Below are 27,956 nucleotides of genomic sequence, written 5' to 3' on the forward strand. Positions count from 1 at the left end.
GCCGCACTCTTCCTGGTCGTGATGGGCGGGGCTTGCGGGTATCTGTTGGAAAAGAATTTAAAGGGCTTCTAGTCCCCTCGCCTTTCCAATGCTAATCCCTGTTACAACATCCTCGCCACCTGATCCTTAAACCACGCTGGTTGTATTTCCTTCCGACTGAACCTATATTTACCAATCACCGTATAGTGAGTGTAGTTAGTGCCCAAGAGTTTGACAAATTTAGGACTAGATTCCAGTTCGGCCAGTGGCTTTTGGGACGAGCTTCATAAACTGAGCCTCAATTTCCTAATCTTCAGGAAGGAGATAATAATAAAATCTACCCAAGGGTATAGTGAAATTATTTAATGCCTTAGCATAGTATTTGGCATACGATACGAACGCGATAAATAACAGCTATTTACCAGATACTGTGCTTAGGCTCTGGAATGAACAAGACTGGTCCAGATACAGTCCTTGCCCGCATGGAGAAGAACGAAAAAAGTAAGTAACTTTTTTAAAAAAGAAAGCGAGTGAGAGATCAGTATGGTTTGTAGATAGTATGACAAGTACAGTGTTCTATGGAAAACCTCTTCGCTCCCCTTAAGGAAGTTTAAACCAGAAGTTCAAGGATGTATTCCATACATTAAAAAAAAAAAAAAAGTGAGCAAAGAATACATGTATAACCGGCATTTTGCAATTAATATAATGTGGATTTCCTTCCATTCCAATAAATTTTAAATTAGCCTTATGGCATTCCATAGTTTGTATTTTACATACATACATACACATATCTAAAACAGTCCATTGTGATCGACATTTAAGTCATTTTCAATTTTGTACTATTCCAAAAACTGCAATAAACATCCTTTGCTGACCTTTCTGCACACTTGTCCATTTACTTACTTGGAATTAATTCCTAGAAATGCAATTTCCTGAAAAGAGATTATGGAGATTTCGAATATTGATACATATTGCCCAACTACCCTCAAGAATAGTGTACAAACTCATATAGTCATAATCTAGAATATAGGTTCCCAGGGATCAGGGTGGGAATAGGAAAGAGGGGAAACGCTTAAAATGTACAGAGTTCCTTTTAGAAGGATGGATATGCTTTGGTAATAGATGGTGGTGATGGTAGCACAATATTGTGAATGTAATTAACTGCACAGGAACATCTATATTTGTGTGTATATATATGTATGAATAGGATTAAAAGAGAAAATGCTAAATTGCATATATGATACTAGCATAACTTCTTTAAAAAATTCATGGAACTGCACTCCACAGTGAACCCTAGGTTAAACCATGGACTATAGTTAATAATACAATTATAAAAATGTATTTTTATCAGTTGTAAAAGTTATACTATAGCAATGCAAGGTGTTAAAAAAAAATAATGTACAAATTTGCAATCTCCCATTTATTCTTGTAAATGGATTGAGGTAGGTTTAATCACTTTACTTTTTGCCAAATGGTTAACCAGTTACTTGATATCATTAACTGAATCCTTCATTCTCTTCCCACTACTTCGAAGTGTCAACATTAATCACAAACTAAATTTCCATATGTATATATGACTATTTCTGAACGTTCTAGACTATTCTAGTAACAATCTGCCTATGCCTATGCTATAACTAACTTTATTATTATTATAGCTTTGTAATGTTTGCTCTCTGATAAAGCAAGTCCTCTTCTAATTTTCTTCTTTTTCAAATTTTTCAAAATCATGAGACTGCCTATTCAGGAGCATGTCTCCTCATGTTTTAGATACTTTATATCTTTAAATACATTTTAAAATAATTTTTCCACATATAACTATCCTGAGTATTCTATAGTTTTGGTTGTTATTCTGACTGAGATTTTTTTGCATGATTTTTGCTACTTGTTCACTGTTGTAATTTAGAGAAATTACTGACTTTTATGTATTTATCACATATCCTACCATACTGCAAAAATGTCTTATTTGTGCTAATAGCTTGTCAGCTGATCTTTCTTAATTTTTATATAGAAAATCAGATCACCTGCAAATAATGCGGTTTTCTCTCTTATTGCAATGACCAAATTCTCAAGAAAAAAACCTTGGAAGACTCAAGCAGGAGTTAAGGGGTATTCAGTCTTTAATGGAATAATACAAATGTTTGTTCCTAGTTGGTATTAGATATTGTATAAATATGCCATCATTTTTAAATAAGTTTTCTTCTATTTCTAGTTTACTACAAGCGTTTAGTGAGAGAGGGGTGTTAAATCTTAACTGCTTCCAAGGCTCTATTATTATATTCATTTTTACTCTGACACATTAATATGATGAATTATACTAACAGATTTCCTAATATTCAACCCATCCTTTCATCCCTAAAATAAACTCTACGTTGTGGTGTAGTATTATTCTTTGACTATCCTCTGGGTTCAAATTGTTAATCTTTTATTTAAGGTTCAAATTTCTTTACAATTAAGGAAATTGGTCCATTGTTACTCGTGTTATTTTAGGATTGTCTTTTATAAGTCTTGGTATCAGAGTAATACAAGCCTTGAAAAGTGAACAATAGCAGTTTGAATAGTTTGGGAATTAGTTCTTTGAAGGTAGAGTGGAGTTCTACAAAGCAAATTTGACTGGAAATATTATGGGGTTGGAGCTATATTTCATTTCTTGAAGCCTTGGAGTCACCTTGGCTGGTAATAAGAGAGTAGAAGGAAGAGAGCACAACTGCTTGGATATATATTGAAGAGCTAAATCTTTAAACTATATTGTCATATCCCAAAGTAATATGAAGGGAAAACATTTCATAAACTGCTAATAGATATGCAAATATTCATGATAATTTTTTTCTTATTGCTACTGCCTTAGGACCACTCTGTTAGAGAGCAAATGTAGGATGGGGCCATCATTTAGTCTTGGCGTCACAAACTCATAGCTAATGAGCTTTAGCACAAACAGAATATTTAAAAATTTTTTGATAAGTGGCCACCATTTTAAAGTTGGGAAGTTTCAAATTGAACAATTTAGATTTCCCAGTTCTTTAACACATTGTATTTTCATATGCCATCAATTGGCAGAAGCCATGCTAAGCCCCTTAGCTTGGTAATGGGTTCTTGGGTTTACCCAGTCCTTACCAGGCCAGCATGTCTCTTCCTCATTTACATAACCTACTGGGACTCTTTAGGTATTCAAGTTTGTAAATAATGATAATCTACCTCTTATTTTGCTGAAGAAATGCAGTGGATCTGGGATTTTCTAAAGTGCCCTCATAAAAAAAAAAAAACTTGACTGGAATCTCTCATAAATTTCTCAAGGGTGTGTTCAACTCTTGGGGCCCAACCTCTCACAGTCTTTTGATAGATTATCTTCTCCCTGTAATGTCCAAAATTTTCCCTGTTACACAGAGTCTGGCAGGGGGGATGCTTCCCTCTGCATCATAGTTCTGGGCAAAGCGCCACAGCCATAGATACTAGGCACACTGACTGCAGGCACCCGTTTTCTCAGGAATACCAGACAGATGGAAGACATTTTACCATTTCTTTCATGTCTTCTATGTATGCTCTGAGTGGAGATATCTTAAGCCGCGCTAAACCAAGCCCAGGAATCTGAAGGATTGCAGCCCCACAGTTGAACTTATTTGATCTTTGAATGCCAGGAGGGGCCAGAGGAAACACCAAGGGGAAAGAAGAGGGGAGGAAGAAAGTAGCAGGGGAGACCTCTCACTAGAAAGCATGAAAATAATGAGATGGAGAAAAGAGGTAGATGAGTGAAAAGAACAGCAAGGTGGGTTCCTGAAAAAGCAGGCTCTCCTAAGACAATAGAAGAAGGATAAAAGAGGACCCAGTTAAGTGGTGACATGCAGGTCACAGCGTCACTTATCCATCTTATCATACCTGGATGCTTATTATTATTATTATTATTATTATTATTATTATTATTATTATTTTTACAGGCCACATTTACAGCCAGAAGTGGGGGGTGGAGGAGCTAGGAAAGGATACTGGAGACAGACCAGATTAGACAGAAAGGAGACGCAGGAGACCGGAAGAAGGCGCAAAAGGAGAGACGAGGGGCCAAAGGAGGGCAAAGGAGTAGGGGAGAAAGAGCTGCATTTGTGCCCATCAGCCTTGAATATAAAGACCCAGCCTCAGTCTGAAAAAGAGCCAACAATGAGGCAGCCCCAGACTCAGCCCTGCTGTTGAAGTCTGCCGCGTTAACAGCCCCAGCAGGAATTAAGAGGTGAACCAAGCAGATGAAACATTCGCTGAAGCCGAGATAAGCATTCCTAGGAAGGAATTCATCAAAAAAAAAAAAAAATCAAAATGAATTCCACACATCTTCCTAATTAGGAAACATGACAAGGAATTAAAGCAGACCTAAAAAATTGAAGTGCTAAATAACTCACCCACACTCAATGGAAAGGCTCTATTGAAAATACCACTGATTATTAGTTTTTGCCGCTCGGGGAAATTATCTAGGCACAATGATGGGCATCAGCATTCAGCTCACAGCAGCAGTCCCAAGCAGCAGCTGAGATGTGTGGCTATCCTAATTAGAGAATGGAGAATTCTGAAAGGGCTCCGGAGCTGCAGCATTCCTGGCTGGGGCTTTCCCTCTACCAATGCCACATTAGGGTTTTGGTCATCACAGCCCAGAAAATGACTTCACAGGAATGATCCAGAAAGGGACCACAGAAACGACTTAGAAAAGAGCACGAGGTTCTTTGAGGTTAAAAGCAGGACAAGGGGAAACACTTGCATTTAAAAAGCTCATTTTAGAAATTAGGAGGGAGGGAAGTGAACAAAAGCCTAGGGCAGTGGAAGGGGCAGCCCGAGAGTGTTCTATCTGAACGTAGGTCGCCCCAGACATGTGGAGGGTTAGCCTGTTCCTAAAGAGCACCCAGGGAGGTCAAGAAATTAGAGCAGATTATCTAATACTCGTCAGTTCTTCATTCAACAAATATTTAGCAAGCACTTTCCACGTTCCAGGCACTGTCTCTAGGATATATCAGTGAATAAAACAGATGAAAATCCCTGTTCTTGTGGAATTTATGTACTGGATGGTTGGGGGGGCATGCCTTGAGTAGGGGTTGGGGGAGACGCAATAAATGGCGCACACAATAAATAAGCACAGGGCGGCGGACTTGGCCCAGTGGTTAGGGCGTCCGTCTACCACACGGGAGGTCCGCGGTTCAAGCCCCGGGCCTCCTTGACCCGTGTGGGGCTGGCCCATGCGCAGTGCTGATGCATCCAAGGAGTGCTGTGCCACAGAGGGGTGTCCCCCGCATAGGGGAGCCCCACATGCAAGGAGTGCGCCCCATAAGGAGAGCCGCCCAGCACAAAAGAAAGTGCAGCCTGCCCAGGAATAGTGCCGCACACACGGAGAGCTGACACAACAAGATGATGCAACAAAAAGAAACAGACTCCTGTGCCGCTGACAACAACAGAAGGGAACAAAAGAAGATGCAGCAAATAGACACAGAGAACAGACAACCGGGGTGGGGGGAAGGGGAAGGGGAGAGAAATAAATAAATCTTTTAAAAAAAATAAGCACAGTTGCATAGTGTGTTATAAGGTGATAACTCTGGAAAAAAGTATAGGTCAGGGTCAAGGACATTGGGCATAGTCAGGATGGTTCTCCCTGAGAAGGTAACATTTGAGGAAAGGCTTGTAGGAGGTGAGGGAGTAAGCCTGAAAGATCCAGGGCAACGTGGGAAGATGCAGATGGAACAGCTGATGCAAAATTCCTAGGCAGGAATATGCCTGGTGTATGGAGGAAGAGTGAGGAGGAGTAAAGTGTGTGTGTGCGTGTGTGTGGCAAGGCGGGGACAGGATGGGGGTGGCAGACAGGAGAGGAGGAGGAGATGTGCAGATTGAATGGGGTCTGCTACAGCAATAATAATAGCAAATAACTTACTCAGCGTGTGCCAGACACTGTTAGAAACTCTTTATGTCTTTTAAATATAATCCTCACAGCAGCCCTATGAAGTAGGGACTCTTCTTTTCCCCCATTTTATATGTAAGGGAACAGCGACACAGAGAGGTTAATTAACTTGCCCAAAACCAAGGCTCTCAGCCTCGGTGCCTGGCTCCAGGGCCCACACTCCCAATCATCTTCTATGCCATCTCTCAATGTGATTTCAACCCTTCTCCATCTGATACCAACTCGGGTTTCCCAATCTCAGTTGGATTCACTCTCTAGGATAAATTTACATTAAAATAATAATAATACAAGCACGGCTGCTCAGTGCTTTATCACCTCTGACCCTCTCCATGGCCCTTTGTTCCCTTTCCCCACCAATTTAAGAACTGCTGTGTCCTGCAGGTTAACCACTGGGCTCCATGGCTTCTGCCCGGCAAATTAAGCAAACACTGATGGACAGAGCTGCAGTTCAGTGTGTGGAGGGGTGAGGGAGGGGGTGCTTCTGTAAACTAATAACGCCATACAGATCACCAGGAGGCAGGACAGAGCATGAATTGAGTTGAAAAACTCAGATCCCCATTCCTTCCACTCCAAAGAGTGCTATGGAAGGGGTGTATTGGTGACACGTGCATAACCAGCTTCTCTCTTCACTCGCTTCTCTGTCCTGTTCTCCCAAGACACAGCACCTTTATACTAAAACCCACTGACTTGTACACTTTAATGGATGAGTTGTATGGTATGTGAATTATAGATCAACAAAGCTGTTTAAAAATACAATTAATTTTTTAAGAAAAGACATAGCACCTTGGTTTTCACCTCCCTCACTTACCCTTCTTTTGACCTCTATCTCTTTCACTAGCTTCAGGGCACCCAGAGCCACACTCAGAGAGATGTGCACTGTTCCTACACACCAAGCACTCCACCAGAAGTTACTGACAACCTGTTTTGAATCCAGGGATTATAGCACTAAGCCAAGGAAAAGCCATTATACCTTCAGTACCAATTTCACTTAATAGGGAAAAAATTATAACATTCTTTTCTGTGTTAAAACAAACGTAAGTTTTTTGGAGTAGAAGGCAATATTCGTATGCATGGGGTTTGGCAGCAGTTTCGTGCACGTGGTTAGCTGCTTCAAGAGAGGCAGGGAGGGCACGTGTTCTCGGCTGTCATCGGGAGGGAAGCTTGAGGTACAGTGTCAGAGACCGGAACAGGCAGGAGTCCCAGGGACCCAGCCAATCTCGGTGTGATACTGAGCAAATCACGTTCCATTGTAGGGCCTCAGTTTCCCTTCTGAAAAGTGAGCTCATTGGATGATTTCCACGGTTGCTTCCAGCTCTTTCAGTCAATGATTTGGTGTCATCGTCAGACAAGTTAGATGCTGGGCCTGAGACTGTATGTCAGCATGAAAATGCCTAGAGATGTAGGAAGCAAAAGATACAGTCTCTGCCTTTAAAGAATTTTTCATATACTGAAGGAGACTAAAAACATGCTACATGTAACACTTGAATGAAGATGTATGTCCAGAGAACATAATGGATAAGAAACAGTGGAGCATAATGAATGAATGCCCAGATCCCTGGTCCCCATCTCTGGGTTAGTGTGCCTTCCTTAGATTTACTGTGAAAGAGGAAAGGAGGATCTTATCCTGCCAAGCTCTGGTTCCTTTATCACCTATGACCCTTTGGTCACTGTGACACAAAGATACTTCTTGTTAATCTTGTAAATGGCCTCCAATCCCACAATAAGAAACTCTCAAAGGAGAAAGCAGACCTTAGCAATCATCCAATCCAATACCCCTTGTTTTATATTCAGAATTTGGGATAATTCTGGTCTCACGGTTGTATTTTTGTTGGATACAAGATTCTTAATGTTATCCCAAGTCCTGAATAACCCTAAAACTAGAAAAGGAATGCATATAATACCCTTCTCTTCAGACATCAATGAATAAAACACGGAATGGTTTTGAGACAAATCTTTTTCGTTGCCATAGGGTTGAACAAGATCTTTCTGGCAACCACTTCTCAAAAAATCATTGCTCTGAAAAAAATTAAGTTCTTACCTTCTACTGCAGGTATTTAGACATTTTCCTATCTCATTCTTCCCTTCAGAACCTTTCCCACTCCGTGAGGCTATGTGTGAGCGTTTCCACAGGTCTCCAGCCACACGCCTTTGCATGCCTTAACATCCTAGGAGTTCTAGGAAAATGAAACTAAAGGGAAATAAAACAACAACAAAAAAACTGCAGTGATCTCTCCCCTTCAGCTCTTCCACTTTCATTTGTCCTGGGAGTATTTCTTGCAGCCCCAGCCTCCTGGACTTAAACTTACTCTGGCGACTAGAGAGGGGTTTGGGGGAAGGAGCTGCCTGGCTGAACACAGGGGCGTTACATCTTTGGCCTCTGGAAGTTCCTTCCAATCCAAATATGCCAGAGTGCAGAAGGGATTGTTGGTCCCTCGAAGGTTGTCCGAAACAGGATTTTTTCCTCCTTTGCTGGAACATGCACTCATTCCAACACAAGATGGCGCTGGTACACAGGCAAGGATGGCTTAGAATTAAAAGAAAGAAACGTGAGCACAAACTTTCTAATAAGCCAGAGAATTCCTTTGTTTCCAGATGGGCAAGATCAGTTTTTGTCAAGCACATTTCAAAATAGCCTTCTGGAGTAGCAATAATTAATCTAATTCTGCCCTTTATCCTAAATCAACCAAATGGTCAAGACTGAATGAAAACAGTATAATGTGTATTTAGGAGTAAAGGTATTTATAAAGAACTACAGGCTCCTTGCTGTATGGTGTCAAAAACAGAGATATATGTGCTCGCTTCAGCAGCACATATACTAAAAATAGAGATATGTGGTCAGGAGACTTAATTGCTCATTTCACCAAAGGGGGTGTCTTAACTCTTTACTCTGATGTGGGATGGGTCTTCTTTAGTAAGATGATGTTCATATGGATTCAGATAGCTTAAAATTAAACAAACCCTTGGGAAGTGGGTGCAGCTAATGGTTGAGCGCCTGCTTCCCATATATGAGGCCCCAGATTTGATAATCAGTACTTCCTAAAAAAAAAAAATTAAATGAACCCTCCTACTTCCCAACCTACCAGATTGTTTTGATTTATTTGAAGATAATTTTGTGGTTTTGTAATGAATAATTCACTATTTGAAATATAACCACTAACCAAGTTCAGATAAGTTAACCTTTAAAATTGAGTCTTAAAATTCTGGATTTGGGAAGGAGCTTATCTGGCCTCTATATTCCTCTCAACTCACAAAGGAATTCCCTCCCTACTAACCAGTAGTCATTCCACCTGTTAAGCCACATTCAGTAATGACAAGGTGACTATTCAAAGTAGTAACCCATTCTATTTCTAGACAATTCCAATAGGTAGAACGGTCTGCCTGAGATTGAGCCACTTATTTATCCAGGTTCTTCCTTTTGGAAGACTGCAGAACAGTCCGCCTTGTAAAATATGACTGTTCCTTAAATATTTGATGGCTTATGCCTCCTCAGTCTAAATAGCATTAGTTTCTTCAACCATTTTTCATTTGGCATGGCTTCTGGATCTATCCTGGTTACTTTTCACTCAATGGTCTTAAAATGTAGCCAACAAGGCGTCAGCTGCCTTGATGTAAATACTGTGCCTCTTTCCTCACAGCTATGTCACACTGTTGCCTCTGCGGAAACTGGGGTCAACTAAAATTCCCAGGTCATTCACAGGGACATGGCAGGTCAGATCTACCCAATCCTATTGTGTGCAATTGATTTTAAAAATTAAAATGCAACTGTTAAACCCCACTATATCACACTGATTTAAGGCCATAGCTGTGGTCTTTCAAAATTATTTAAATCATTTAGTCCAGGTGCTGGTGCCAACCATCCCTGGAATTCTAATTTTTCTCCTCCACTCACGGGCTGGGTCTTAAAATTTCCCTCTCCTCCTCTCTCAAATGGTGATGATAATGATGCCAGCCTCATGAAGTGGTACTATTTAAATGTGATTGTTTTGTGGAAAATGTGTATTTAACACAATTCAAGGTACATAATAAGTGCTTAATAAGTGTTTGTTGTTATTGTTAGGATTATTCTATCATCCTCCATATTAGCTATCTCTCTGATAAGCATCTCCTCGAAAACACAGGCAGAAATATCATCAGGGTAGTGGAAAAGAGAGAGATCTCCATGGCTCATCACCCCACTTTCCCTTCAGACTGGTATCTGTGTGCTCGTCAGCAATCTTCAGTATAATTTTCCCCCAGCCATGGTTGCACCCATTGGCTATCAGCCAGTTCATGTCTTATCCACAAGGTGATTATGAAAAACCTTGTCAAATGCCATGCTGAAAGCAAGTATGGTTTTGATGCCTCTTCTGTCTACCAATCTAATATCCCTATCAAAAAAGGAATAACATGAAGACATGTTTTGTTTTCTGAGATTTCGGGTTGGCTCTGAGTGATCTCTGCTTTTCTAAAGACTTACAAAGAGTCTACTTAATAATCTGTTCAGTTGATGGGTTAAAGTGGTGAAATTGTGGGTTATTTCCCCCTTCATTTCTATTATTATAATAATGTTTGTGCAGTAAATAGCTTTTTAAAATTCTGTTCTAGAATTCTGCCAGGGATAATTGTCAAGCTGACTGGGTTTATAGTTTTTATAATATGCCCCTTTCCCTTTTTTGAGAATTGGGACAACTTTCTCCTTCTCTTGTCTGTTAACAGTTCTCCTATTCTCCATGCTTTTTTCAAAGATTATTGACAGTGATTCTGTGAGTTCTTTGAGCAACCTGGGATGTGATTTGTCTAAGTCTGGAGATTTGAATTTATTAAGGGAGGGGAGGGTATAGAAAGAAGACCACACTAGTTTCTAGCTCTGGCTTTTGCAATTTACTAGCTTAGTGAATGTAGGCAGGTTTTGATTTTGTTTTAGCCTAAATTTCCCCATCTGTGAAATAAGGCATTTGGACCAGATGGAGTCAAAGGCCCTTTCCACATCTGATACCAACTCAGATTTCCCAATCTCAGTTGGATTCACTCTCTAGGATAAATTTACATTAAATAATAATAATAATAATAATAATAATAATACAAGCACTGCTGCTCATTGCTTCATCACCTCTGATCCTCTATGAGGTCTATGTTTTATATCTCATGTAATCTAATATTTTCTTACTATACTTTTCTTATTTGTCTTGACTTTGTTTCCTCTAAATAAAATGTGTTCTACCCTTCTTAATTATGAACATAAATTTTGGTTTAGAATCCAAATACCTTAATGTGACATTCAGAGTACATTACCTGGCCCCAACATTTCATTCCAACTTCATATAAACCTTCACTCCATCTAGATGGACCCAGTCACTTTTCCTGAGTGTGCCATGTGCTAAGGTCCCCTCCTTAAGGTGCAGTATCTTCCCAGTCACCCCGAGTCAGGTTCTACCCCTCCTTTACGGTCCCATCCAGTTACCACTTCTCCGTGTTTCCTAACCACTCCAAGCACAGAATGCTCTTCAGTCTCTAAATTTCCAGAAGTCAGTGCAGTACTTTTCACCTGACATGTAATCATAATAGTGTATTTGGGGGTATGTGTGTTGTAGAATTGTTTTGCTCTTGGTTTAACTACCACTCCCCATCACCATGTTGAGCACTATCCTGTACACTCAGGGGATGCTCAATAAACCCGGGAGGAATATTGAATGAATTCAAAACCATTATCAGTTTATCTAATCAGAACATTTAGGTAATTATGTAATACGAGGAAGATTCTTTTTCATCTTGGGAGCCATAGAAAAGTGAGCCATTGCTTAGTTAGCTTAATACTAGAAAACATTTCATTTTGAGACAAGAAAAAGATTTCATTACACATCGATAATTAAACTAAAACTTCCCCACGCAACTACAGATAGAAAGTTGAGAAAAGTTGCTGAATATTTACAAAATTACTCATTTGTTCAGGATCAAGTCTGACTCATTGGAGCCTATCCAAATCCAACTTAAATCTAACCTAATCTAAATCTTTGGGTTGAAAGTCAGGCTTCTATTTCATTTGGCAAGTGGTATGTTACATTTCTTGATAATGGAAAAACTACTTTCACATGTCTTATACCATACCATGTGGACATCCCAGCAAATACGGATTGTATGCATGCAGGCACATAGAAAAGGGGGATTGGTTTTTCCCCATCATTTGTCAACTACTCATTCATAGTAAGTAATAAGTTTGTAATAATCTTCACAGACACTTCAGAATCACACCACTGTCATAAAAGTACTATAATTGTGAGAAAAGACTGGTGATGAGATTGAGCAGAAAGAAAACAGTCTTTCCAAAAACCAGCTGCTCACAATCTTGCAAAGCAAGTCAAAAAACAGAGCTGAGACAAGAAGCCATTCCTTCCTCCAGCATGTGCTGGGACCTGTTGTACCTGACCCTGTTGTGGACCTAGGCATTAGAGATGTGAAGGCAAAAGATAGTCCAGCCTCATTTTTTGTGGATTCCGTATTTGTGAATTCATCTACTCACTAAAGTTTATTTGAAGCCCCCAGTTCAACACTCACGGTGCTTTTGTGGTCATTTAAGAACATGCACAGAGAAATGAAAAATTTTGGTCACCTCAAGTGTGCATTCCTGGGGGAGGTTGAACAAGGTGATGCTCTGCCTTCCTGTTTCAGCTCTTGCAGCGTTAACATGTCCTTCTCACTGTATCTTCAGAACCATGTTTTTATCCTTTTGTTGGTGATTTCACTGCTTAAAATGGCCCTAAGTGTAGTGCTGAGGTGCTGTCTAGTGTTCCTAAGCATAGGAAGGCCGAGATGTGCCTTATGGAGAAAATACGTTTGTTAGATAAGCATCATTCTGGGATAAGTTATAGTGCTGTGAGCCATGAGTTCAATGTTAATGAATCAACAATGTATAGTAAATAAGGTGTCTTTAAGCAGAAACACACATAAAACAAGGTTGCTGGAAACTTAAAACAACCAGAGGCTCTCAGAAACCTAACCCTGTATTTCCCCTATGAGTAATGGTTACAGTATTACTTCAGTGTTCGTGATGACTTCACAAAACATAACTACCACAAATAACAGGAATCAACTGTGTATAGATCTTGCTTACAAGGAATTTGTAGTCTGGGAAAAAGAGACAATCAATAAACTAATAACAACTATGTGGTACAAGAAGTGTTATGCTACAATCCTGATTTATGAATGTGCTGTGGCCAAGGGCCCATGATTAAATAGAATATAGGAGAAAGAGAACCTTCATTCCTGTGGGGCATGCCTCGTCTAGCACTGACAAACACTCACCCTTCTCCCCACAGGCAAGAAAAGCAGTTCACTCACTTCTCTGGTGGTTGCTACCTCTGCCTTAGAGGTAGCCCTCCATCTCCAGGGAAAAATCAGGAACTGAAGGTCAAATCATGTATGGTTATAATGGATGCTCCCAACTATCAAGTCGGTCCCAGGTTTATAAAGCAGTGTTTGTCCAGCTCTTTCATTACCCTGGTTGGAGGTGATAAGCACAAATTTCCCAGGCAAATGTGTGTAAAGCTGGTGCTTAGTAAGGTTGTAATAAATGAGAGTGTTTATAACTGTTAAAAATAATGACAACACAGGAACTCCTTACAGAAAAACAAATATGTGGAAGTGTGAGAAAGCAACACTGTAGCCATGCATTGCTGGATCTGTCATCAGGCATGGGAACATAAGCTCCTGCTTTCTTTTAGGCAACAATCCAGAAAATATGCCCCTAAGCCACTTCTCCCTTTTTTCCCAAGGGGCACTGTCTAACCTGGCCACTTCAAGTCAAGGGAAGTGCTTTCCCTGGAAAACCCTATTCCTGTGAGGCCAACCTCATATGCCTGAACCCTTTGACTCCCGTCCTACCCCAGACCTTCATCAGGTAACAGTTTCCAGACCAGCCCATTGCCTGGACAATGGCTTCCCCAGACAGTTTCTCCTCTCCTCCTGCTTTGCCATCTCGGGATGACTGGGTGGGACTCCCTTCCTCCTTGCTTCCCTCCTGAATCCCTTCAGGGAGGAGGATCAGAGCCTTGTGAGGCTGGGCAGAAGAGGCATTATCAGATCCTTTTTCAATCTGAGCAAATGGAAGCTCAGGGATGCCTGGTCACTTGGCAGCGATCCCACATTTAGTGAGGGGTGTTGGCCTCACCACTGCTCTCTATACCGCTTCCTACCAGCAGGAGGCAAAGCCTCCATTTCTGGGTCTCAGTGGTCCTCACTGACCCCCAAGAAGTTCAGAGGTGGTTCAAGCTCCATTGGCACCAGGGGTCATTCGGTCAAGGAGGCAAAGCCATGGTTGTAGGAATTCCTAAAGGTCTTCATTCTACTGGGAACCTCCTCAGCAGGAGTGCTGCGAAGGCTAGGCAGTCATGTAAGAAGATGCTTATTAAATAACGTTAGGGCCTTCCCACTGTGAAGAAACACGTATTAAATGGAATAGATTGGGATTGGGATACACCATTTACAAACTCTGCATCTTGGACTAGTGAATGTCTTTGAGCCTCACTTCCAGTACCCATAACTAAGGACGATAAAGTTCTTCCCTCATCAATTTGTATCGAAAATTAAATGATCGTGTACATGAAGCATGCGGCACAATGGCTGGCATATATCAAGAATTCAGCAGTATCTGTTTTATTCCATGATATTGGCTTTTGTGTTGAGTGGAGAGGTGATTTTTTTTAACTTTATTTTCTGAATTCAATGTTAAAAAATAAATAGTTATCTCTAAAATATAAGAAAAATTGAAGTCCTTTCCAGAGTGTAAATTATAACTGGTCCCACTTCAGCTCTGAGGATGCGATGAGACCTTTTCTAAGAGCATAAGCATTAACAGTAGGACAGGAGGATGAAGCCTTTTTTTTCCAGGAAATTTCCAGTTTATAACATCAACTGTTTCCAGAATGCAATAGGTTAAGGTTTTACTGCTTTATTGTTACACGTTCAGTATTCTGTAGCCAAATTCTCCCATATTAAATTTTTAACTTTATTTTTAAAGATGTTTTAGATTACAGAAAAGTTACATTGAAAGTATAAGGAATTCCCATGTATCCCACCCCTCTCTCTCCCCCATTTTATTCTTAAAAAAATTTTTTAGCTCTGAGTGTCCATAAAAGTTTTTGTCAGATGGTGCTAGGAGCCTGTTTTAGGGCCCAGAGCATAGTGCTCTATCATTCCCCAAATGTTTCAAGGTCCAGCCCTAAAGGCATCGGCCGCAAGAGGAACCTCTTAGACTTCTGTTGATCAAAGCCCTGCTAGAACACCTTTCAAAGGCATGCTGTTGCATCCAGACTTAGAGGCATGTGGAAAAATAAACAGAAAAAGGGATGAGGGATGAAGAAAGCAACGTAAGACTCATTATCTACATGCTGCGTTTCACATGGTCTCCACCAAGCCATGAGAGCTTCCAGACAGATCTCAGGGATTTTAGGATAGAATCCATCTCACTTTCCCATGTCCTTGTACAATCTTGCCAGGAGGCTATGGGGCAACTGAGAAGCATGGAAAGCTCCTTCCACATGCCACGTGAAGCTTCTGCCTGTGCCACAAGAAGTCCCTGCAGAAATACTCTGACAAAGGCATGGGTTCATCACTACCCCTGGTCTCTTGACTGTTCCTCTCCATGATCCCATCCTCTCCTTTTCTGATGCATCTTAGAATGCTCTTAAAATGTCTTGCTTGGTCTTTAGAGCCTCTGTATGTTTTCCTTTTATTTCATAGGAAAATGCCTTGCACATGTGGGATCTTACACCTATCTACTGTCTCCACTTCATTCTTGGGTTGCATCTTAAGTCCCTGCCATCTGGCATCTGCCATGCTCCTGTACTGTAGCTGCTTGCTTGAAAGCCAGTGACCTTCTCCCCAAATCTGGTCACTCTTCCACTGTCCCTCCCCTGGGCCTCTGAGGCAAATGACCCAGCTGGTGGCTCTGTCCTTCAGGAAGTACACTTCTCCCCATCCTCCCCTTGCATGCTCAGTTGCCTTCACTTCTTTGGGGGAAGAATAAAGCAAAGCTCTTTTTCTGTCTTTGCTGCTTCCCTTACCTTCCATCCAGCATGCACACACACTCTCACACACATGCATACACACTCACACAAACTCCTCGCATTCACACATACATGTGCACACATGCACACACATGCACACAAAGGTACACGTGTGTACTCTTACACATTCGTACACATGCACACATACCACACATTTGCTTCCTAAGTGCAAGCCCCCTCCTTGGCCCACGCTCTTTGCCTTGTGCCCTCGCTTTCTCAGTGAGCCTGCCCAATCTCATGGGTCTAGCCGTTGGCTCTGAAGGCAGCTCCCAGTCTTCATTTCTATCTGTGAGTCCCGGGCGCGCTCTGTCTTAAACCTCTCGTGTTTAAAGGAGGCCTCCACCTGGCATCTGCTCAGACTCAGTTCCTAAAACTGAACACATCATCCCTCCCCAACCTTTCCATGGATCTTTGGCCCTGGCCCTCTGAACTCTCCCTTTCCTTGCTCACAAGACTGGCTCCTGCTATGTATTCCTGACACTCCACATGCCAGCCTACCTGTATCTTGCCTTAAACCATCACCAGGGATGAGCTCTCTGTGCCCCTTGCCAAAGCCATTATCTCCACATGTGCATTGATCCCACCCTTCAGATGTACTAAGACATTGTCCTAGCAGCTCGCCCCTCTTTCCCGAGTCATCAGTTTTCTTCTCTCTACTGGATCTGTCCTATGTGCATTCAGACAGGCTCCCATCTTTTAACCCTACTTCCTCCTCCAGCTGCCATCCCATTTCTCTCCTTCCCGGCATAGCAAAACTCCTTTAAAAAGTTGTGGATAGGGGAGCAGATGTGGCTCAAGCAGTTGAGTGCCTGCTTCCCACATGGAAGTTTCCAGGTTCGGTTCCTAAAAACAGACAAACAAACAAACAACAAGCAAACAAACAAAAAAGCCAACACAGGGGAGCTGATGTGGCTCAGTGGTTGAGCACCACCTTCCCACATATGAGGTCCAGGGTTCAACCCTGGCCCCGGTACCTCAAAAAAAAAAAACTTATTTAAACTGCTGTCTCTGATTTCTCTCCTCCCATTCTCTTTTGAACTTACTGGAATTAGGATTTCACAGCACCCACTCTGTCCTGCCACAGCCCCCCCTCCCATACATACACACATATACCAGCCCCACAAAAATTGTTCTTGTCAGGATCATCAACAGTCTCTTCACATTTTATCCTATCGTCATGTCTAAGTCCTCATCCTCCTGGGCCCCTCTCTGGCATTTGGTACAACTGAGTGGAATTGATCACTCTGTTCTTTCTCTATTATACGTTCTTTACTTGGCTTCTGGGAAGCTACCCTCTTTCGATTTCCTCCTTCCTTTCCAGACATTTCTTTTTGGTTTCTTTTGCCGATTCCATCTTATATCCCTACCTCTTCCTATTGGAGTGCTCAGGGCCCAGTCTTTGGACCTCTCCTTCATTCCAATTACACTCTCTTCCTTAGTGATCTCGTCCAGTCTATGGTTTTAAATACAGTCAATACACTTATGGTACCTGTGGTTTGCTTTTTTTTTCCATAGTTACTTGTGTGCATAACCAATTGCCTGTTCAGAATCTCTATTTGAATGTTTAATAGACATCTCAACCTGAATATATCCAAAACTGAAATCCTGGTCTTGACACCAAATCTGCTCCACCCATTGCCTTTTCCATCTCAGTTACTGGTATCTGTATCCTTTGGTTGCTCAGGCTTAAAACCTTGGACCACAGAGTCTCCTCCTTCCCTTCCTCTCTCTCCTCTCCCAGCACTTTCTCTCTTCTCTACCTCTCTCTCTCTGTCTATCCCTTTCTCCCAATCGCTCTCTCTTTTCTCTCATACCCTATTTTGATTCTTCTGCAAATCCTATTGTCTTAACCTTCAAAATATTTACAGAATAACCACCTCTCACTACTTCCAAGGCTACTGCCTTAGTCAAGCCACCATGTAATAGTCTCTTAACTGGGGTCCCTGCTTCTAGAACCCTTGCCGCCTACATTCTAGTCATTCTCAACAGAACTATCAGAACGACCCTATTAAAATGTGAGTCTGATCACGTCACTTCCCTGTTTCCCATGATGATCAGAACAGAAATCAAAGTGCTTACAATGGCATGCAAGACCCCCATACCCTGGGCCCCAGTTGCCTGCCTTCCCTCATGTCCACTTGTTCTCTCTCCCTTGCATACTCCACTCCAGTCACACTGCGCTCTGCTCATTCTCAAACATGCCAGGCATGGTTCTTCCCCAAATACCTGCATGACTTGCTTCCTTACATCCTTCAGAACTGCATCCTTCCATCGGTTCTTGGTGATGAGGCTCCAATCATTTAAATATCTCCGCCCCCCCAGCCCAAACCTTCTAACCCCCTTACCCTGCTTGACTTTTCTGCCACAGCCTGATCACCAACTGACAAAATGTATATTTACTTATTTGTTTACAGTCTTTATCTCCCCCTATGAAAATGTAAGCTCCACGACAGTAGGGATTTTGTCTGTCTTGTTCACTTCTGAAACTCTATTGTCTAAAATGTGCCTGAAATACAGTGAGCTCAGAATAAATGTTTACTGAATGACCGATTTGGCTGAGTGAATGAATGAATTTCTCCCTTCAAAATGACTCTCGAGTATCCCCTCTGTTTTTCTTTCTTAAGACCAGCCCTAGTGTGAGTCTTGCCTCCTGAGGTCTCTATTCCTATAAAGTCCTATACACTGGTGACTCTGTAGTACCAGAACCAAGAACCAAGACTGAGAAACAGGGTTCCTGATTCCCAACCTAGGTTCTCTCCGCCACATGGGCCATCTAAGCCTGAAGATATTTTTAATGTTCTGTTTTTAAGTGTCCAGCCACAAAGGCAGACTTCACTGGAGACTTGGGGAGAGAATGGGCTTTACCATGCTGGAGAGCCCTGTTGAGACAGTCATGCAAACAAACTCCTTTGCCCATTCTTAGAGACTTCAAGGTCTTAAATGATCTGCTTGTTAGACTCTGTGGTTTAAGAAACACAGAACAGTATAGTACTGGAAGCAGAGGACCCCAAGACAGGCTGAATAAAACAAACTCCTCAGGGTCCCAAAGTTCTTTTTCCAGGGAATAATAAGGCTGACTTGGGTGTAAGAGACATATCTTTGGTTTGCATAACTGCGATTGCCTTCTGTTGCATGTAGCAGAAGGCATTTGCTCTGAAATCAGGAAAAATAAGGGAGCAACAGCATGGCCAGGGCATCCCAAGCTCAAATACCTAGCAGGACCATGTGGAGAACATGAAGGAAGGCAGAAGTTGGGTTCTGTCTAAGAGATGATTACTCAGCTTGGCCAGTGGTTGCCATGGTCCTGAGGCTTTCAAAAGAAGCTGGAAATCAAGAGTTTGATGTAAAATCTCCTGAATTCTAAATGTTGGCAATAAATTCAATTTAAAACATTTGATGTGGCCCAAATGGCATATCTCTGTGCTGAATGTTCTTGTGAGCTGCTTACCCTCACCCTTTAAAGTAGAGGAAAGAGCATGAGCAATGGAATCATACCCATTGGGTTGGACTCTTGGCTTTATCTACTGGATTGTGAACAAAGCTCTTTGAAGTTATTTAGCCTAAGCTTCATTTTTCCCATCTCCAAAATCAGCATTGTGCTTATCTTCAGGGATTGATGTGAAGATTAAATGAAATAGTGTAGCTGGTGCTCAGTAGTAATTCCCCCTCTTTACCTAATCTCTACCTCCTCCCTCTTTCTCATTGCACAATGAACTGGAAGGAACAGTTCCTCCACATTCTTTTTTGAAGTGAATTAAGCAGCACTTTTCATCATTTGTCATAGGTTTTTCTAGGAAAATTCACCATGATGAGCTTAAGATGCACAGTACCAGTTGCTAATCAGATTTCATTTGCAGCTGTGAGAAGAAGTATGCCTGAAGAGGTTTTTGTTGCTGTTGTTTTGGTTTGTTTTATTTTTATTTTTTAAGAATACATGGATAGAGGATGCTTTAAAGAACCATTTTCTCCAAAATTACATTCTGACAATAAAATCTCAAGTGATCCTGAGAGGGACGCAGTGGGGAGAACAAGAGCCAGCACTCTCAGGTTTTCAAAGAGCCTTGACAAAAGTGGGGAAAGAAGGGCATAATCAAGGATGAAGAGGAAAGAGTGTCTCCGATCTGTAGCCGTCCTGTTAGCAAGGCTAGGGGTCAGAATAAGCTGAGACTTGCAAAACTGCTCCGGAACAGCAAGAAGGGTTTTGTGAAAGTATGTTATGAGCAGGAAGAATAGGGAAGGGCCAGATCCAGTGCTGGAGGCAGATGGTGTAATGTCAGCAGATGACAGATAGAAAGCAGAATTGCTCAACTCCTATTTAGCTTGCATCTTCGCTATCTCTGAGAATGATCTTGAAACTGGAAAGAGTAGTATAAACATGGCTAAAGGGAAATTGCAGCCCTAGGTGAGAAGCTCCTTAGAAAATAAATACTTGGCCTCTCTAAATAAGCTCAGGTCTCCAGGCCCTAACAAATTACACCCCTGAGGACTGAAAAAAACTTGTAGATTAAATCATAGAATCATTGTCAGTAATCTTTCAGGAATCTCAGGATCGGTGCCAAAGGATTAGAGATGGGCAAGTGTCCGAGTTGTCAAAGGGGGAAAAAGTAGGTTCTGGAAACTGTGCACTGTTGAGTTTAACTTTGATCCCAGCAAACTATAACCTGGGTTATTAAAGAGTTAGATTGTAATCACATAGGAAAGGAAATGGTGATCTCTAATAGCCAGCACAAGTTCCACAGAATCAATCATATCATACTGACATCATTTCATTTTTATTTTATTTTTTTAAACTCACAAAATTGTATCAGGGATAGCGGGTCTTTCAGTGGGGCTTTTGACAAAGTTTCTTATGGCAAGGTGAAGAGATAGCGAGTGGATAATGTACAGCTGGGTGAAGTCACACCTGAGCAAAACATTGTACCCAGAAATCATTGTTGGATTGAGCCAGGTCAGCCCAGAAAGGGGTATAGAACAAGATGCATTGGTTCTTGTTTTGGGCCCTGGTCTATTAAAAATCTTTCAATGGCATGAAAGATATGTATGTCAAAGTATAAATGTGGATGACACTAAACAGAAATGTAAGCAATATGCTGCGTGACAGACACAGAATATGGTTTGCCTGAATAATGAGCCAAAACAAACAAAATGGAATTTCACGGGGGAAAAAAATGAAAGTTTTTCATTTTAGTGAAAAAAAAAAAACTCAATTATTAAAACTATTGGCAATAGATAATGTGGAAAAGCTCTTGGGGATTTCAGTTGGCAAAAAGCTTCAGTATGAGCCAAAAAAAATCCTGATGTGTCAAAAAATAAACCAACAAGTCTGAACTTGGTAAGGAGAGATTTTATTCAAAAGGATTCTTGCAAAGGGTAACGGGCTACTGCAATTGAGGGAGGGGACTGTTGCCATAGGGAGAATGCCCTGACCATGAAGTCTTCAAGTATCTCCAGAGTTAGGCAAAAAGAGCTTTTCTTTATAGAGGAAAGAACCAAATGGAGGGAAGAAGAATGAAAGACTGATGTGTTCAGAGAGTTGATCTGAGAATATTTAATACTGAAGCAGCCTCTTTTCTGAGAAGACCTCTTAATGTTACAAGGCCTGGAGGAAGGAGAGGAGCTTAACCAAAGTTTGGTTAACAAGCATTTTGTTCCAATTGATCAGTGGGGAGCAGCAGTTCGGCTCAATCATTGGTGAGGCAGAGATTGGGAATGTGGAAGGTCTGTCTGGCCTTGTAAGTAAACAAGGGGGCACCTGTGAGTGTTATCTAAGGTGCATGGGGAAGGAGGTTCTTTGCAGTAGGCCATTTTCAGGGGGGGGATGTCTTCCTTCACCTTAGCTGTTTTCAGGATCAAAGGGCTCAGATAAAATTAAACACTGAAAAGGCTGCAAAAAGCTCAGGTTCGTTAGACAACGTTGGTGGAAGCATAACGGTCAGAGCAGAGGTGTCGCGGGACCGCTGGCCTGCCTGCATCAGGGCATCGGGCCTTGTGGGCATCTTCATTTTAGACATGTTGGGCTTTTGTGTTCTTTAAAGTCTTGAGAGCGAAGTCAAGTCACTGTAGAAAACTTAGAGTGCATATAGGTATAAAGAAGAAAACAAAAGTTATCTGGGAAGCAGATGTGGGTCAAGTGATAGGGCTTCAGCCTATTGTATGGGACGACCTGGGTTTGATCCCTGGGCCCTTCTGGTAAAAAAGAGAAAGAGAAAGTGTGCCTGAGCAGCGAGCGAGTGCCCACATGGTGAGCCAAGGACCCACATGAGTGCCTGCGTGGCAAGCCAAGTGCCCACGCAAGTGAGTGACGCAGCAAGATGATGGTGCAAAAAAAGAGAGATGAAGGGGAGAGTCAACATGAAGCACGGCAGAAACCAGGAATTGAGGTGGCTCAAGTGACAGGGGTCCTCTCTCCACATCAGAGGTTCCCAGGATCAAATCCCAGTGAATCCTAAACAAGAAAAAAAAAGAGAAGAGAAGACAAATAGAGAAGTAGATATGGAAGATCACACAGGAAATGGACATAGACAGCAAAAAAAAAAAAAAGAGCAGGGTGGAGGGACATAAAAAAAAGTGAATTTTTAAAAAAGTATATTTCTAAAAAAAAAGTTATGTGCCTTGCCATTTAGAGATAGCCACTCTTATCATTTTGGTCCACGTCAACATCTTCAGGTCTTTATTTTTGAGTGAGATGGAGGTGCCTAGAGGTAAGTATTAAAAACGTGGTTTTGGGAAGTGGACTTGGCCCAGTGGTTAGGGCGTCTGTCTACCACATGGGAGGTCTGCAGTTCAAACCCCGGGCCTCCTTGACCTGTGTGGAGCTGGCCCATGTGCAGTGCTGATGTGTACAAGGAGTGCCGGGCTGCGCAGGGGTGTCCCCCATGTAAGGGAGCCCCACGTGCAAGGAGTGCACCCCATAAGGAGAGCTGCCCAGTGCTAAAGAGGCGCCCCATAAGGAGGGCTGCCCAGTGCTAAAGAAAGTTCAGTCTGCCCAGGAATGGCACTGCACACAAGGAGAGCTGATGCAGCAAGATGACACAACAAAAAGACATGGATTCCCGTGCCATTGACAACAGAAGCAGACAAAGAAGAACACGCAGCAAACGGACACAGAGAACAGACAACTGGGGGAGGGGAGGCAGGGAAGGGGAGAGAAATAAATAAGATAAGTAAAATAGATCTTTTTTTAAAATGTGGTTTATGTAGAGTTAATATTCTGCATTATATGGATATGCCTTCATTTGTTTAAATTGCCTCACTGCTGGATATGTCCATTTTTTCCATTTAGAGGTGGAATTTTAAAAGGGATGCTGACAAAGTAGTGAGAAAGCCAGCAAGACCAACCAGGTTAGTGAAGGGTCTTAGAAACCTTGTCATGTGAGGAGCAATGAAAATTTAAAAAACAAGAAAACAAACGGAGAACATTTATCTCAGGACAGGGAAGGCTTAGAGAACCCCTGAAGGCTGTCTTTAAACCCTTGACAGAGCTGTCAGATGAGAAGGGGAGTGAATTAGCTTTGTGTTGCTCCAGAGGGTAGAACCAAGGCACGGGAAAAGAGGTTGGAGGGAGACTGAATTAAACTCCATTTATCACCACTCCTGCTGCCCCCAGCGGAGTGAGAGCTTTGTGAGGGAGGAACGCCTCCACCATCGGAAGTGTTCAAGCGGAGACAGGAGGGCCACCTGGTCAGGGATTTGGAGAGGGGATTCCTGCGTTGAGTGGGGGGCTGAAATAATAACCTCAACGATTCCTTCCCACTGGAAGATCCCATGTTTCTTTCTGAGTTATACAGCTACCCTCCTTTTAACCTTGCTCCCAAGAAGGATTTATAGCGGGAGAGGCGCTAAGAAGTCAGTGTCATTCATTTTGCTGCCACAGTACACGCTGTAGCTCAGATAGAATCTCATCGTGCTCTGTCTTGGTTCACATTTAGAGCATGTTTGACAATCACAGCATTTCTCATCTACGCCGTATAATTTAATTCTTAGAACACTTTGTGAAGTAGGTATTGTCATTATCTCACAGGTGAGAAATTTGAGGTCCCAAGTGCTCAAGTGGCAAAGCCCAGTCCTCCAACTCTAGTTCTGCCCCCACGTGAGAGCCTGGGTGCTCTCTTCTGGGCTGCCATTTGAAGAGTCACTGTACTTTACACTGTGTGTTTGGAATCTCCTCAGGTAGACTTAAAAACCCTTTAGTACTAGATTATGCCTTGTTTTTCTTTTCTATCCCATCTTCGTGCTGCCCAGTGATCTCTCTAAAGTGCAGATTTGATCATGTCAGCCGTTCATTTAGAATTCTTCTTGACTTCCCACTGCCTCCCACAGTAACTCTTAACCCAGTCGAGGAGCCTGGGAAGAAGGGAATAGTGCATACTTCAGAAACATGGGAGGAAGTGAAGCATGATTGGAGCAGCATAAGCAAAGCAACATCCTTTGCAAAGAAAAATTAAAGCAATTGGTTCATAAATACATTTACTGCTTGGTAGAAATATATAGGCATGTACCTTGGGGTGGGGTGAGGGACTTGTTTCAATTTTATTTGGAAGTGCACTGAATTCATAGATTTAATTTGGGGGAGAGCTTTTGAGTCTGTCCATACATTTATTTGAGTGTAGCAGAGTCTCTTGATTGCCTACACAACAGCAGTCTGTCCCACTCCACCCCCTTAGGTGATGACAGAGCATGTCTCCCAAGACTAAAAGTATGAGATACTTTCCAAGACTCCTTTGCTTGGGAAGATGAGATACATTCCCAGACTCCCATGTATGGCCTCATGATTCAGTCCTAGGCGGTGAGACTGGAGCTGAAGTTTCCTGGGAAAAGTTTATCTCCTTGATAAAAATTCAGAACAGGATTATGTAAGGAGGATTTTAGACTCTAGCTAAGACATCCAGCCTGCAACTGTGGGAGGAAAAACTTGAGAATAAAAGTCCTACTGGAGATACAATCCCCAGATATTGGTTCCTTTGAGGGCTAAAGGGACCCACGGGTTCTACGGTCATGGCAGATAGGGTTCACTGCCATGTCAGATGGCCCTTCTATGGAGCTGGTGTTTCTGCGTGATGAAACTGGACCCAGAGGGGATCTCTTTCCATAAGACTATCATGCTACTTTACTGGAATTGTAGTTGGTATTGGGGTTTAAGATATATTTAGGGGATTGAGTCTTTTTAGTGACGATATGATAGCCAGGCCCTGAGCCTCAACAGACTCCAGCTCCTACAATCTGAATTATTGGACTCACCTCACTCAGCTAAGATGGAGTTGAAGAAGGGCAACCACCACACCATGGAGCCTAGAGTGCCTACAACTGAAAGCAGGAGGATTGTATCCAGTAACCATGTGGAATCTGAGCCTCCTCTTGACATAGAGGTGCAACGGACACAACCAATCCAAGGACCTCAGAGAAAAGGTGGCAATGGAGTGGGAAAAGTGGACATGGTGGCTGTTGGGTATGGGGAATGGCAGGAAGAGATGAGATGTGGAGGCGCCTTTGGGACTTGGAGTTGCCCTGGATGGTGCTTCAGGGGCAATCACCGGACATTGTAAATCCTCCCAGGGCTCACTGGATGGAATGGGGGAGAGTGTGGGCCATGATGTGGACCAATGACCATGAGGTGCAGAGATACCCAGAGATGTACTTACCAAATGCAATGGATATGTCATGATGATGGGAGTGAGTGTTGCTGGGGGGGGGGGGGAGGGGTGCGGTGGGGGTGGTGGGGTCGAATGGGACCTCTTTTTTTTAATGTAATATTTTTACAAAATCAATTAAAAAATTAAAAAAAATAAAAAATAAAACCTTAACTGCATTTATGCTGCTCAAGTTATCTTAACTTGTTGCTAATAAATAATAAAAGTATTTCCAAGAATAAGCTTGCATGTTACAGGCAACAAGATTCCAGAAGAAACCTTAAAAGCAGTAAAATCTAAGATGTGAAATGATGGAGAACTTAAAAACAACTACACCAAAAAAGTAAGAATTATGAGTCAAATTGTAAATTTTATGTTTCTGTTGGTGTGTTGTATGTAATTGTTTTTGTGTTTTGCTGTTCAATGTCAGTGTATATTTTAATATCTCTGGATGGTAATATGAATTGATATATAAAAATTTCTACAAAAGCTCTATTCAAATGACCAAAAATTAAATAAGCATTTATATTAATACATAAGTTTACATGTTAATGAGATCTCTACAATGATAAAAATTATAAGTCTTGGTTAATGAAATTACTATAAGTTTCTTCATACATAATAGTTCTTGCCTAAATTGAAATGAATAATTTCTTTTTCTTCACAGGATAAAATAAAAGATATAAAACTTAAATGAATATTTAAAAAGGTAAAAAGTTCATGGGAGTGCTGACTAAAATTTAATAAGTTTGCTTGTGAAAGTGTGTTTGTCATAAAAGAAGATGGCTAGTTTTCATAAGATCAGAACGAACATATGCAGGACAGGACTTGAAAACATGTGGCAAACTGTAGAAGCTATTGTGGTAACTTTATGTAAAGGAATGTTTCTGTGAAGGTGAAATTTCTCTTAAAGTAATTATAACCTACATAGTTAAAAATAATTATAAGAAGTTTGTGGAAGCATTGTTTAAATTAAAGTGTTTAAATGGCAAATTCCAAAGCGTCATTATTAAACATAAACTGAAATAATAATAAAAACAAAAAGTAATGTGAGTAACAGGAAATCAGGTAGGCAATCAGCATCACTTGCCAACTTGTTTCTAAAAGACTGTTTCTACTACTGCATGCTACTAAGTATTTAAAGTGAAGAAATGTTATATTTGCATATAAGCAAACTGAATCATTATTTTAACAAGTTTGTTTACTGTTGAAAGTAATTGTATGTTTTAAGAAATTTGCTTGGAGACACTTTCCAAAAACATTTTGGTAACTTATATAAGTAAGATGTATAAGACAAAGTGATTGGTTTTTAAGAAAGAGTAAAATGTGGGACAAAACCTGAATGAATACAGAAAGTGCAGAAAGTTTGTGGAAAAGGAATTTTTATGGTTAAAGTTGACTAAGATTTGATAGGTCTATCTATAAGGTTTTAAAAACTTTAATAGTAGGGAAACGGACTTTGGCCCAGTGGTTAGGGCGTCCGTCTACCATATGGGAGGTCCGCGGTTCAAACCCCGGGCCTCCTTGACCCGTGTGGAGCTGGCCATGCGCAGTGCTGATGCGCGCAGGGAGTGCCGTGCCATGCAAGGGTGTCCACCGCGTGCGGGAGCCCCACGCGCAAGGAGTGCGCCCGTGAGGAAAGCCGCCCAGCGTGAAAAGAAAGAGCAGCCTGCCCAGGAATGGCGCCGCCCACACTTCCCGTGCCGCTGACGACAACAGAAGCGGACAAAGAAACAAGACGCAGCAAATAGACACCAAGAACAGACAACCAGGGGAGGGGGGGAAATTAAATAAATAAATAAATCTTTAAAAAAAAATAAAAATAAAAAAAAATAAAAACTTTAATAGTATACTAATACAAAGTTAAATATTGTTATTTCTCAAAGTTTCTGATGTCATCAGTCCGTTTTAGTAAAAGTTTTTAAACAGTTTTTCTCCTGAATAATCAGTATAAAAAAGTCTTTTTTATCAGAATAGCTTTTTGTAATTTAATCTATCATTTCCTTGGTTTTCTAGGAAAAAGCAAGTCTTCTCACTTTTGAAGGAATGTAGTATTCAAACCTGCTTTCTTGAAGTCAAATCCTGAAAAGTATCTTTTTATTTCAAACTGTTAAAAAAGATTTGTTCTTTTACCTTGAAAAAATAAAATGATAAAATAGTTAAAAAAAAAAAAAGTCCTACTGGGATGCTGCAAAGTGGTCTTTGATCACATCTTTGATTTGCTGAATTAACTAACCCTGGATCTACCTACACTTGTCTTCTTATTATGCAAAACATTAAGTATTCTTACATTTAAGACACTTTGGATTGGGTAATTGTTACTTGCAGCTGAAAGCATCCTAATTACTGTATCAGGACTTTTCTCATGTTCTTCAATACTGTTTCATCATT

At 41.4% G+C, this 27,956-nt stretch overlaps 1 protein-coding gene and 1 long non-coding RNA gene across 2 annotated transcripts in view; one reads left to right on the forward strand and one right to left on the reverse strand.

Annotated features, from left to right (window-relative positions):
* The window catches only part of PARP11 (poly(ADP-ribose) polymerase family member 11), a 75,231-nt gene extending 66,838 nt beyond the window's left edge, over positions 1 to 8,393 (reverse strand). The window contains exon 1 of the mRNA XM_058282603.2: positions 7,938 to 8,393. The gene's annotated coding sequence lies outside the window, so the exon portion shown is untranslated. The remainder of the gene's footprint in view (positions 1 to 7,937) is intronic.
* On the forward strand, positions 1 to 27,888 carry LOC131274778 (uncharacterized). The gene is made up of 3 exons (XR_009182059.1): positions 1 to 480; positions 25,823 to 25,908; positions 27,582 to 27,888. It is a non-coding gene; the product is annotated as an uncharacterized lncRNA (long non-coding RNA).
* The last annotated feature ends 68 nt before the right edge of the window (positions 27,889 to 27,956 follow it).

Source organism: Dasypus novemcinctus, chromosome 20 (assembly GCF_030445035.2).
Source record: "Dasypus novemcinctus isolate mDasNov1 chromosome 20, mDasNov1.1.hap2, whole genome shotgun sequence".
NCBI classification, from domain to species: Eukaryota; Metazoa; Chordata; class Mammalia; order Cingulata; family Dasypodidae; genus Dasypus; species Dasypus novemcinctus.